This window comes from Rhinolophus sinicus, chromosome 3, assembly GCF_057876585.1.
Source record: "Rhinolophus sinicus isolate RSI-liver-muscle chromosome 3, RSI-T2T, whole genome shotgun sequence".
Taxonomy (NCBI): domain Eukaryota; kingdom Metazoa; phylum Chordata; class Mammalia; order Chiroptera; family Rhinolophidae; genus Rhinolophus; species Rhinolophus sinicus.
Window position 1 is genome coordinate 14,780,409 of NC_142503.1, and position 14,592 is coordinate 14,795,000.

Genomic DNA, 14,592 nt, shown 5'->3' on the forward strand with positions numbered 1-14,592 from the left:
AGTCTCTTGTACATGTAGACGTGTTTTTTTTTTTTTTTTCTAGTCCACTTTCCAATATTCAATCCAACTGTCAATTTCTTTATCTTTTTCAATATTGTGGATATCTTTTGCCACAAACATGAATTATTAAGTTCCTTTTAACCTCATTTCAATATAAGTGGCATTGAATTTGTATCTACTTTTATTTGATTTTATCCTGAGAGTAGGTCAACTCCCCTTAGAAAGATGTACATATTACAGATACTAAATTTCAGTACTTATTATCCATACAGTAGAGCACTTTCTCTGTCAGCAGTAATCAGAATTAGCTTGTTGCAAAGACTTGAGCACTAACCTCTTTCAGAATCTAAAATGACAAAGTATATTCTTGTTTCCAACACTGGTGGCTATGGAATTTATGAACTCATTTATTTTGAGTCAGCCAAGAGTTAAACTAGTTTAAGGGTAATATAATTAAGTTGTACTATCTTAACAATCACCTTAAAATATTCATGAGTATCACATCAAATACTGGAAAAGTTACCACATACAAGGTGATAAAGAAGTATAAAGATTATGTGCTTTAAACACAGCCCGATCTGAGCGTGAATCATAGATCCACTGCCTATGGTAAGCCCTCAGCCCAGTTACACATCCTCTCCCAGCCTATATCCCTTCATTTGGAAAACTGGGGTAAATAACCTCTGTGTTATTATTTTGACTTGATTATACAATCATGCATGTAAAGTTTAGACCCTTCCTGTCTGGGATTTAGGAGGCATGTTAGACACTGCCTTTCCCATTTTTATTTTTAGTTTTTTTTTCATTGAAAATACCACATACTGAGGAAAAGTTCATAAATCTTACGGCAACTTTTATAAAATTTTCACAGATTTTTAAAATTTATTTATGTTTTGAATCTGCCTACTCTAAGTGAGATTATCTTATGTTTTCTGATCTCACAGAAGGAATAAATTAACATCAAATGGATTTAAAAAAAGAAAAAAAAATGGGATTCAATATAGAACCTAGAGGTAAGGTGTCACATAGGAATAATGTAAGTGAAAAATAAGGAAGTCTGATTGAGGAGGCAGGTGTTACCGAATATAAATAGCTCTTAATTTTCAATTGTATGCAAGATTTTCTCCATTCCCTTTTTAGTCTATATAATACAAATTAAGACAATTACAGTGATAAACCCCTTAAAAATGTCAGATGTATCTTTCTGAATAAAAACTACACTTGTCTCCATTTTTAAACAAATATTTCATTATACACTACACATATCCTTCAATGGTCAATACATCAAGTAACTATATTCAATAAAAGTTCATTGGGTAGAATATCACCATCAATTTTGAACTCAGCACAAAGAATAGTCCAAAATACAGAGGTGTTTTTAGTAATGGACACATTTGCTCCTAGCAAATGTGGTGCTATTTAGTTAATGTTGCCTCTTCCTGCATATCAAAGTTGTTTAGAAAAAGAAGACTTCAAAGACCCAGTGACAGTAATTGTAGTGGACACACCCTTCTCTCATGTATCTTTTAACCAGTTGAGAAACCATCCTTCAGAGAAAAGAAATAGAAGTCTCAGTGCAATAGAGGTAGACAAATGTCTTCAGGCTTTGACTAAAACCATGCACACAACCAGCAAGTACGCGTTAGCATCTATGGATATCCTAAGAATCTATGGATATCCTAAAAGTAGTTTATTCCTTTGGGGGAAGCAATGACATCAACATCATCCTACAAAGCTCCCCAGAAAACTTCAGAAAGATAGCCAATTAATATAAACCGTGTTCTAACATCTTGATGAAATGTCCCATCTCAGGATACTCATAGAAAGAAGGCGGAATCAACATTTTATGAAATATGAGTGCTCATTCTACAAACCACATTTAAGATACCTTCATAAATCTTTGCACAAAAGCAGCTAGATATTTATAAAGTGCTTTAGCATAACAGATTAGTTATTGAATTTCAATTTGTGTAAGTGTATATCTTAACATGATACATGTTTATATTTTAAAGGATGTTTGTTTCATTATTTGAAAGGCATTTTGAAGTATAAGCACTACATAATAACAAGGTAAGTGGGTGCTATTATTCACTCACATGCTAAGAGTGCTAGCCAATCGGTCATTTATAATCATAATGAGAGAGTTATTTTATAATTCTTGATTACATAGAAATGTATCATAATGTGGGATAAAACCATCAAGCTAGATTTATATGTACAAAGCAGAAAATAAAAAGTTTAGATTTCTCGATTTAACTTTGGAAAAAAGTTGCTTCCATTCCTTGTAGATATTTTTAATAAACTTCAGAGAAAAATGGGCTTAGCAGAAATAATGTGGACTAATTTACCTAAATTACCTAGATAATCACTCTAAATGATATAAAATTCAAGCTTTACCTCACTTCATTCTAGTTGGGTAACAAAGTGCAACTTTGGACATAAAAGCCAAGATTTCAACAAACACATAAACTTAATATCTTTTTAAAGAATTCTCCAAGCATTTTGGAAAGAAGTGTACTTTCTTTTTCTTATTAATCCATGTCATAAAATAAATCCATCTCTCTTGTATAAGAACTATAAATCATACCAAAGGTATGTTAACTGTTTTTGGTTTATTGTTCTTAATAGCTACATCAGTAACCTTATCATTTAAATTTTAATTCCTAAATGGACACTATAAAAACATTCAAGGATTTAATCCTAAATCCTTAAACCCAGATTTAAGGATTTAAGAGGCAGCTCAGGAATGTTGTTAAATAGAAAGCTGCACAAAATTCCAACTCTCATTTGCAAATTTTCTTTCCATGTGACTTCACTTTGAAGCTTTGAGACTCAGAGATTATAAATATGCTATCACACCAACAAAACCCTGCAACCCACATCAAGTTATTTTAGCATTGGACAGCTCTCTAGATTATGAAAAGGGTAAAAGGAGAAATTAACTTTATTTTTTTCAAGAGACTCTTTTCTTTTCCCTTGATGGAAGTCAAATACTATTATTTCAAAAGAAACTTGTCTGAAACATCATTATCCAAACGTAGGTTTTCATTCTAGGACACTTGCTTATAAACTGAGCCTTTTCCTGAGAGAAGCAGTCACTTGCTGCAGTGCAGAATGGCAGTTTAGTCAGTTAGAACTTTCAATGCAGACATGCAGTGCGATGCAGTCGCCCGGATCAGGCAGCACTTACCTTCCCTGAAATATTCTCTGTGAACGAGGTGAGAAATCAGTCAAATAAACCCTGAACGGGGTGGGGAGATCGAAGTTTTCAATCAACACCCTCCAAGTGGCTTCATGCTGTGCTTCTTTTTCCTGTTTATGTTGAGCCCCTCACTGTCTAAGGACAAAAACAGAAAATAAATAAATAAATAAAATTAAAATTAAAAAAGGAAATAAAAACAAATATGTATATAAGCTGAAATCCTCGGAGGTTCCAGTGAGTGAATGAGGACTAAGCCCTGCTTCTTCACGGGAGATCCGCCGTGAGCGTGGTGCATTTGGTGGCTCCCTAACTGCTGTGATAGGCTCCTGTCAGGTCCCGGAGCTAGCGATAATCATTGACCTGATTAGCAGAGAACTCTCCCGGTGCACAGGCAACACTTACGGAGGGTCCGTGGGTCTCCTGGGAATTGGCAAAGGTACAAGGCCACTTGGGAATCTTGTCTTTTCCAGCCTAATGGATGAGCTACAACTATGACTATAATTTGCACGATTAGCCCCCGTGTTAAACCGTGAGAGACTCAAACAAATATGCTTTCTCCTGCTGTTTTGCAAGGTGCATTCGTGTTAGGCATCGGGTACAATAACATAATTAATAGACTGATAGAGCTGATTTGCAAGACAAGCCTAAACTGAAAAATGTTTAAAGCAATGAAGAGAGAGCTGTGAGTGTCTTTGTCCCAAGCTTTGTACCAAGAAGGTACATACTTCAACCTTTGTCTATGTAAAATGAATTTATAGGTTTATCAGAGTCTCTAGAGTGCAGCTCTCTGATTTATATATATACAAAAGAAGAATTCATACTAAATTAGCATGTTTGGCAGTTTCTTACAAAGGACTCAAGCCAAGATACGGAGCATGCTGCATTGCTTGTGTTTTGCAAATATCATTTTAAATTATCATCACATTTACAAAAATGTTTGTATAATTCTATTAACTGGAGTAACACAGGGGATTACATTACACCTTACTGAATTATCTCTTCTATTATCTATCAAGACATTGATTTTCTAAAACAAAAACAAGCAAGGATCTGAAAGACTAAAATTGTCAAACACTTTATATGTAGCTGTGTGCCATTAACAACCTGCTAAAACCCACCTACTGACCACCTGACCATCTTTCATTAAAAGTTATCACTTCCCCAAAGAGATAGGTAACATTCTCTCAAAAAGGTCACATAACTAAATGCTAAAGCCCCAATGGTTAATTTTTGACAGCTCTCATTTGTATAGGAGGGAAGTATTCAAATATCATAAAAAGAACACATGGACAAAGTCATTTGCCTGTCTTGAGGGTGAGACAAATCTCATTGCTAGGGAGAAAGCTAACAAGTGTCCTCTCACAATGATACTATTTGATATATTCAATATTTTTGTTTTTCCAAGGATGTCTTAGTTAGGACACATGACATTCCCGTGTGTGTGTGTGTGTGTGTGTGTGTGTGTGTGTGTGTGTGTGAGAGAGAGAGAGAGAGAGAGAGAGAGAGAGAGAGAGACTATATTTGCATTATAATATTTTAATATTTTAGTATTTACCTATACTGAGAAAAACCCCATATTTCAATAAAGGGATGCATACAACATAATGGAGAATTTGTTTGCAATATATATTCCCAAGGAAATTTCATTAAAAAAATATTTAATTAAATATATAAGGTCTTTGATGGAACTTCGTGGACACAGTAAAAAGTCAGTGTAATGGATTTGCTGTGATGGGGCAGGCACTTGAACTTGAAACAGAGACCCACCCATGAAAATCCCAAGGAGGACTAAACCTTAGTCCCACACAGAGGAAGTCTCTTGCTCCCTCAGCTGGTGGAGGGTGAGAGCTGAGGTGAAGAAACCCAGTCAATACATCGCAGAAGGGGAGTATGCTGCTTTGGAGCAGGAAACTCGTTATCCAATAATAGACTGGCATTAGAGTGTTCTAGTAGAAAAGAGGCTGCTTCAATTGAAATTGATGCACATAAATAAATTGTAAATAAACAGTACAGGAAATGTAACTGCTAATTTCTTCTGCAATGATCCTGACTAGTTTTTAACACAGAGCTTGCAAGTGAAAACCTGATGCATTTCCAGGGTTCTAATGTTTAGTGGTCATGCAATTAAAGCAATCTGTCATTCTGAGGGTCTTAAATAGGGCCCTCTTTTTAAAACATTTTAAAAGCTTCAGACAGTGTTTATTTTCTTCAAGCTTGTCCACTAGTGACTATCATCACAGACTAATACAAGCACACTTTAAGTTAAGCTAACTTTGGGCCATAGTGGATAGTTTCTACCTGGGAAACTCTTTGTACTGATGCTGTTTCCAAATAACCAGTCTTGTTCTCATAGGATCGAAGGGTCTTTCACTCTACAGAAAGTATGCGTGACTCTGTTACAGTTTTTATTTTTTTTATTTTTTTAACCTATATTAAATAAATTGTTTAATGTGGAAGCACACTTATAAGTAACAAAGCGAAATGACACTACTTTGTGTGGAGAGTAGAGAGTAGAGAAGTGATACTTATAGGCACTACATATTAAATGCTTGCTATACACCAAATGTTTTGTACGTACTTCAGCCATAGGTAATGTCCAGGAAATCCTTAAAACAATCCCATTAAGCAAGCATTATTATATTTTTAATTTTTTTATTAATTAATAGAAGACTGTGAGAAGTGAAGTAAATTTACCAATGCTACATAGCCAGTAGAGAGCAAATCCAGAATTCAAACTCAGGCCATCTAAACTGCAATATCTTGATGTTTAGAAATTCCCAGACATTAAAAACAACAACAAAAAATACCTGCTTTCAAAAGAATAGGAATATTGTCTCGTTTTTATGACTTGCAAAGCACATTTTTATGTTACCATCATTTTTATCTTTTAAAAATGTGCTTTGTTACTGTAAAATGGTATATTGTAACAGTTTAGCCAGAATAAATAGTTATGTATATTTGAGCAGAAACTAAAATTCAACAAAAATAAAGTTTAGCCTAAAAAATAAATTCAATCTAGAATTTCCAAATGATGTAATTTCATTAGCACAAATTGGTCAATGTCAAAATGTTTTATCTCTTTTGCAATTCATTCTCCCTTTTCCTCAAAAATAGTAATTACTGTTTGTTTTTTAAACAGGAAAATGACCCCGCTCTAGTATATGGCTATCTCAAGAACATTTACTAAAAATACATTGGGCCAAAATGGTTATTATTTCCGATATCTCAGTTTCCAAGAGAAGTAAATCAATAGCAAAACTCAAGAGAATTGCTTAATAGAGAGAAAAAGAGAGAGAATGGACTCTGGAGCAGAAACAATAATTTCTAGTTTGTTCGTGTTTTATCTAGAAGTTTTTAAAACTCTACATGAATCCTACCATTTCATATGGTGAGTTAAAATGCTCAGACACATTCTTAATATTACATAGACACATTGCAACCATGCTTTTTCAAGGCTTCTAATAAAACTTCTGTCTAAAAATAAATGATGGCAACACAAATTAAGTCAGCCCTTAAACTCTGCCAAGAAATTTCCCACCTATTATCTCACTTGGTTATTACAGGAATCTTGTGAAATAGGTTATGATAACTATTTTACTCATATTTAAGGATGTGAAATTAGGACTGAAAAGAGCAAGTGATTGTCCTTTGGTCTTGGATACTTAGTGGAAAACCTGATGTTCTCCTTTCCAGACAGGGCTTCTTTCTCCCCACCATGTCTAACAATTATATTTGTCTGAGTCAAGATGTAATCAATAAAGAATCTAAATGGATATCTAAATGAAAGCCACTTTTTCTTCATTTACTTGGATTTGTTCTCAAAAACTAAAAATTATAATTGTGATATAATAAAGGAAAAATTACTCAGAGATGGCAGGAAGCTTGCAATTTATATATACAGGAATCTCTCAGATCTCATAGACTTTTCTTGATCTTGATTATGATCATATGAAGATGATGGTTTAGCTGTTGATCTTATGATGCTTATATGAATCTCATCTTGTTTCTCCATTGACTTCAGATTTAAATAGTATCTCTCTGCATCTTTTTCGGTGGCGATTTAATTATCAAGAGAGATGAAATCCTACATTAGTGTTACTCTTTTACACACACACACACACACACACACACACACACACACACACACACTCAAGCAGCCTAGCAAAGTAATAGCACATTGATCTTTCAGCAGCAGTATCGAGTTAACACTAACACAAGAATGTTTGCTGAATGCTAATAGATTTTCATATATTATGTATATTTCTACTTATGTGTAACTCATGGAGGTGAAATGACTGATGTTTTTAGCCTTTAAAGTAAACATTTTATGTCTTTGAGGCCAGTTTCATATATACTGATGAATTTGAGATATGATGGAATTTTAAACATAAAGAAAGCTAGACTGGGTATCTGAAAGCTTGGACTATAGTCAAAATTCTGGCACTAACTAGCTTTATAACCTTGAGCCACTTAAAAAGTTTCCAGTTAATTTCATTGGAAAATGTGAGAAAATTAGACAATATTATCTCTAAGATTTCAGTCAGCTATAAAATTATGCTATCTATTTGACTAATAATTTGTGATATCCTCTCTACTTAGTTCAGAAAGAATCAGGAAGTTAAAAAAAAAACAAGAAAAGGTTATATACTATTACTCTTTTTCTCTCTTTCTCTCCTCTCTCCGACCCTGTAATGCCCCTAAAAGTTTTATTTTACTCTATAAATGAAATTATTATAATAAAAATATATTGTTTACATAGTTCAAGTAATTTAAAAACCAGCTAGGAATGATTGATTTAAAAATCACACATGGAATAGATGAATAAAACTTCCAAGGTCAAAAATATTTTTTAATTGTTTTAAGTAACTATAATGCATTCCTTTAAAGGGGCATAATTGTTACATTACATCTAGAATGGATCCCTAGTCTTTTTCTTTATTGTTCTGGTCAGTTAATTAAAATGATTGAGAATTAACTTAAAGTAGGGAGCATAATTGAAAAATGAATATATATTAATATATTTTGTATTTTTAAAGCTGCAATTTCACTTTAGTAGGCAGTTACTTTAAAATAACCAAAAAGTGCAGTGCATAATTAAAATAAAAGAATTGGCTTCAGTACACATAATTGCTTGGCATTTTACTCCTTTCCTGTTATCTCAGATTTATTCTATTTTGTATCTTTAGGTATGATTAGTAAGTTCAAGGAAAATTAAATAAATGATATATAAACTTTAAGAAAAATAAATTCAATTCATATTAAATTCATTTAAAGCTACTGAAACTTAGTAATGGCTAGAATTACAGTTATGAAATCCAAACCACACAGATTGTTTAGCAATGATTAAAATATATTACTAAACAAATATATCTAAAATACTACGTATTTAATGAGTAGTATTGTTTAGTAGAAAAACAGAGGGGCATGTAAATTTATTTTTGAGGACACATTTTTCCTCTTTTTGAGAGTCAGAATGAGGAGGTAAGGAAGAGTGAATGTAATGTTAGCAAATGTAAATCTGGAAATACTAATGCAAAAGTGAAATTGCAGCTTTAAAAATACAAAATATATTAATATATATTCATTTTTCAAGTATCAAATTAAGTCGCTGTTCCCTAAAAATTCCTATGATAAAAAAGTTCTAATTTAGATGGACCTATTAATTTGAAACTATATAACTGTATACGTAACTGTTTAAAGACACTTCTACCACCATATACCTATTAGCATAGTTAAAATTGAAAAGTCCCTCACAATACCAAGTGTTAGCAATGATATATAATATCTATAACTCTCATATACTGCTCATGGAAATATAAAATGGCGTGACAACTTTGAAAACACTTTGGTAGTTTCTTCAAAAGTTAAACACATACCTATTTTGTGATGCAGCTATCTGGCTCCAAGGTATTGACCCAAGAAGGATAAGTATATGTCCATTCAAAGACTTGTACACAAACCGCTGACTTTATTCATAATATAAAAAAAAAAACAACAACAACAAAAAAAAACAAAACAAAAATAAAAACACCTGGAAATGATCCAAATGTCCATCAACAGAGGAATGGATAAACTGTGGTACATTCATTCAATTAAATACGATCAATCAATTAAAAATAACAAACTAGTAGTACACATGCACACACACACAAAAAAAAACACAAAAAAAACACACAAACAAACAAACCAAAAAAAACAACAACAACAACAAAAAACAACTGAACCACAGGCCATTATTCTCAATCAAAAAAGCTAGAAACAAACAAGTAACTAGTATATAATTCTATTTAGGCAACATTCAAAACTATGGAAACTAAACCATAGTGAGAGAAGACAGAAAAGTGGATGAAGGAGGATGGGAGTGGAACAAGGGATGTCAAAGGGGGCAAGAGAAACCTTTTGGAATGATAAACATGTTCAGTACCTTGATAATAGAGGTGGTTTCACAGGTATGTGGTTTCACAGGTATATACATCTGTCAACATTTATCTAATTTATGCTTTAAATATGTGCAGCTTATTTTACATGTTAAACCTCAATAAAGGTGCAAAAATACACATCTTTCTCATCTCTGATTTAATAAAATGTTACCACAATTAAACTGTTCATGTCATATTTACCCATCATAAGATAACAATTGGCATGCCTTTAACTCTCTTCCTTATTTTTAAAGTAACTACATTGATGATGGAATAAAATCATCTACCTTATATTTCTAATGGTTTCTTAAATTGTATACAGCATCCCCCATTCAATCAAAGTTTAGGACAACTTTAATGTCCTAGTACCTATTTAAATAATATTTCAGTAAAATTTTGTATAAGGATATTAAAGGACCATTTGATTTCAAACAATGGCCACTGTGGAATACTTGATTAGTTCTTGACACATATATACCATTGCCCATTTGGTTCTAACTGCTGTTTAATGTGTGTTGAAATTCTACCATAGCATCTCTTCAGCATCTATGACACAGTAGGTGACTCGATTTTACAGAAAAAAATAATTGGGCTTTCTCATGCTCTAAGTGCATTTGACAGACCCTAAGATGAAAATACTTTATATAGCATCACAGAGTTGCTATTGTCACAGAGTGGTTCTAAAACGGATCTCTCTCCTACTTGTATTTACTTATTTACTAAATTGAATTTTTTTTTGTGGAGGGGTTTGTGGTGACTTCTAAAAACTATGCTCCATTCTACCCTGAGTTACACTGACTGTAATATCCAATTTCCCAGTTTCCTCTCATGTCAACTTGCTCTTTTTAACTCTCGGCAAAAGTTGATAAATTGCTGTCACAACATAAAGAATAAGTGACTTCTATCTGCCTTGTTGACTCTATTTTCCTCATTAAAACAATTTAAATCCTTCACAGCAGTACAGGGTTTTAACATAGCCCAGGCTATTGGTGGATAGTCTGAAATAACACATTTACTACCATTTCTACATCGAATACATGAACTTAAGTTTTTCTAGTAATAGTGCAGTGGTAAAAACAGTGATAAAAAAACAGGTAATTCACTGTCTGGGATTAAAACAATACCATAACACAACAACAGCAAAGAGTATTTCTGAATCCTTGGGCTCTTTATACACATTCACCACAGTTTCCTCAGATTTAAAAGAAGGATTAAAATTCTACGCAATGAGTATATGCCGAAATAAGATTAACTTAGTATACACACCACACCAAGAAGGTAACTGTTACACAATGAGGACGGAATAAATATCAGCAACTGGTAGTAGTTAAACAGGCAATATGTGTACTCTGCAAACCCTGCCTAAACTTTGTTATTAATTGTAATGATTATGTCCAATTGGACTCAGACTAAATATATGGCCATACTGTTATTCATATTGTGAATCCTGAGGACATTTTTCCCATTGAACACATAAAATAAAATAATACTATCCATTTTTAGCAAGAGTGTTGCAAAGCATAATAAATTACTGATAGACATATAAACTGCTACTACGTATAGCTTAGGGGAGAAATTTTGACACTTGTAATAAAATGATGTTTGTGTGTGTGTGTGTGTGTGTGTGTGTATACATAGAATGGTGACTCTACAGATGTTTATTGAGAAAATATTGTGTGTTGTGCCATTGTTTATAAAGGTGCAAATCTGTTAACACTGATGTATAGCATTATTGAGTAGATATAAATGTGAAAATTTGATAAATGAATGCATCCATTAACATACCCTAAAATATATTTTTAATATGGAAATGTTTTCAGTTTCTTATAGAACAAACAGATTATAATATAAGCATATATATATATATATATATATATATATATATATATATATATATATATATACCTATAAAGAAGGTTATGAGTATGTAACTAAATTGTTTTCTCTTGATTGACATTTGAGTTTTGGCAGGTTAACTCACTGTTTCTTGCTTGTAGAGAAAAAGGAATGATCCTAATTTGTTTTGTTTATTCATTCCTTTTCCATTTCCTTTCTGCTTTTTATATATATCTATATCAACAAAGGGAAGGGAAAGCTACAATAACACCCTTTTATAAAATTCAGGCTTACATATACTAAATTAAAGAGATGCATGGCTTATTTTCAAGTGGATGTTGATTCTCTCAAAGATGAGTTTCAAATGACATTGACAGTTACATAAACTGCAATAAATTAGCACCAGCTCCTTATGGTTTAGTAGTGGTATTGGATATATCCTCATTTTTACTCTATCCCTTTCCGTCAAGAATGGGCAAAAATCAGGAAAATTGATTCCAATCCCATGAAGAAAAAAAGACACTATAGACAGAAAAATATATAAATATTCTAGCAATGAGCAATATCTCAACCATGCTTTTGTATAATCTGCTTTTCACTGTTGGATGAGCTCTGGAACGATCGTTGTTTGTACTAGAACAAAAGCTGAGATTCTTGTTGCTCATTGGAGTAGAAATAGACAAAAGAGACTACTGTGTACATTGTCTGCTCCATTTTATATAAGCCACTTGAGCATTCCTGGATTTCAGTATCCATGGGTGTCCTGGAACTAATCCTTTGATCAAATATTATCTGCAAATTTTTGATTCTGGGGGCTTCAGCACCTCTAACCGCATGTTGTTTAAGGGTGAACTGTATTGTCCTTCATTTAGTTTCAATTTTCTATTCTAACTTTCTCTTACAAACTTTCAAACACATATAAAAACTCTGAACTGAGTTTAGTTCTTGCATTTTGCCTTGGATAAGTTTGAAGCACATTCTAGACATTATGCTATCCTGTCTGTAAATATTTCAGTATAAAAGATAAGGGCTAATTTCTTTTTGTTTGTTTTACAACATATTATCACATGCTGTTTTGCTTTGGCTTTAGTGACTAATGCTAATTGTAAATTTACCTTGACAATTTAGTCTAATTTACTAGATTACTAAATTTGCACTGCGTGCCTGATCCCTCTCGTAGTTTGGGTTGATGTGATTTCATTGCAGACTTCACAAAGAAGTCTTCTTGCCAATAATATCTTCAACTCAATTCCAAAAGCTAGTACTCTCAACGTGTCCTGTTGATAGTGGTTAAGAACAACACCTGAAAATATTTATTCTAACACTTAATAATTGATGTTATTATTAAACATCAATTAGTCCCCAATTGCTTATTGAATAAAATGCAAATTCCTTGCCTATAATTAAATACTCTCCTTGTTTGGCCTATAAAGTGATGTCCCACCATTTCAAAGATGAAAGCTGGTCTTTTAACTTTGTTTTCAGAATATAATTTCCTAATCTCTGGGTTTTTTTTTTTATTCCTGGGGTTTATCTGACATCTTTCCAAACTTCAAAATATGTGTTTCTGTAAAAGAACCTATACTATTCCATGGTTCTCACTGTTGAATGTTACTACTAGATAGAATACAGACACTCAGTAAACATTTGGCTGACCACACAGTACAATGCTCTGTTGAACACAATACTGGTTTTCTATAACTGACAGACGTTTACCAGCTCCCTCATTTTACTATTCTGTTTAAGCACAGCACAGAAAAATCTTTAGGGAATTAGATTTCCAGATGCTTGTGCCCTGCTTGGGGATATGAAAAGCTCACACAATTTACTCACAATTCATACCAGAATTACTTTTTTCAGTGAAGTTCTCTCAAAGGGGCTAGAACACAAGAGCCATTTACCTGTATCACATAGTGTTATTTTTCTTATCTAAAGACTAAAGAATTGGGTTCTTTATTTCTAATGGAGAAAACTAGTTATTTTAAGGTACCTTTTTATGTAAGTCATATTTCATAGTGACAAGCCAAATGTACAATTTAATGGAATGCTTTTAATTCACATACTCTCACTGAATATGTACTGTTCTCCACTTAAAAAGTGAGTTATTTTTTATTTCATAAAATTAGCACTTAAGTTTTTTGTTTGTTTCACTCATTTTAAACTCAGTGCTATGGATATGAAAACATGAGAATTGTATATTATTAATAAATATTTCTTGAGAAAATTGATATTTCATAATTTATATCTTAATTTATTATTGAGGAATACAATTTATTATATTAATGACAGAAAACAAACATACTCCCAGTTAGTTGCAACATGATGGATTGTGGTATGCTGCACTCTGTTTTCATTAGCTTTAATTAAGAAAAAAATCACATAATTATGAAACTCACTCTAAAGCAAGACAATTTAGCAATAATTTAAATACATAAAAATTCTAATAAAAACAACAAGAGTAACCTTTTATAAATAACTTCAATAATACTAATTACTCCAGCACTATTACGATGCAAACTTTATGTTTTCTCTCCAATGCTTAAATTTAATAGGAAAGCTATTATCCTGTGCTGGAGAATGTTGATTGCTTTCAAAGTGAGCAACTTGATGGAATAGTTCAGGCTTTTCTGAACTGAGTTTTAACATATCCTCGAATGGACAGTTTAGCTAAGAATCTCTATGGAAGCAGCCCTCTTAGGGCTGACCATCTTCTCATTCAGCCTATTCCCGAAGAGCTAGGAGAAAAGACAGGCTGGTCAAAGTCATAGATGTGTTACAACTCAGATGCTTTACAGGTAAATACTTAATGCTTAGCAGACCTCAAGTTGGCAGTAAGTGTAAGTGACACAGGGACATAGGTAAATCCTGAAGCTCTCTGAAGTTGAAGAGTTCCTTGGAATTGCCCTAAACTGAAAGCTGACACAATTTCTTGATCGTATCAAAGGCATAAAAACAACAACAGGATTTTAGCATTCTAAGACAATTTTTTTTTTTTTTTTTTTTTAGTACAGATCTTTATGAGCGATTTTTGCTGGTGTGGTTCTTAGATGAAGAAAGACTGGGACCTTAGCTGTACCACTGATTTTGTGACATGGTATACACTGTGGGAACATCCACTAAAGAATTTCATTCTTA

General features: G+C 32.7%; 1 protein-coding gene across 5 annotated transcripts in view; it reads right to left on the reverse strand.

The window, feature by feature from the left end:
- Positions 1-14,592, reverse strand: part of CDH12 (cadherin 12) — an 887,545-nt gene that overhangs the window by 345,683 nt on the left and 527,270 nt on the right. For 2 of the 5 annotated variants that reach the window (XM_088796454.1, XM_088796453.1), the window contains exon 3: positions 3,191-3,333. The exons of 1 other annotated variant lie outside the window; for it this stretch is intronic. The gene's annotated coding sequence lies outside the window, so the exon portion shown is untranslated. Of the gene's footprint in view, positions 1-3,190; positions 3,338-14,592 lie in introns of all 5 variants that reach the window. 2 more of the 5 variants (XM_074329054.2, XM_074329051.2) reach the window with 1 other exon arrangement.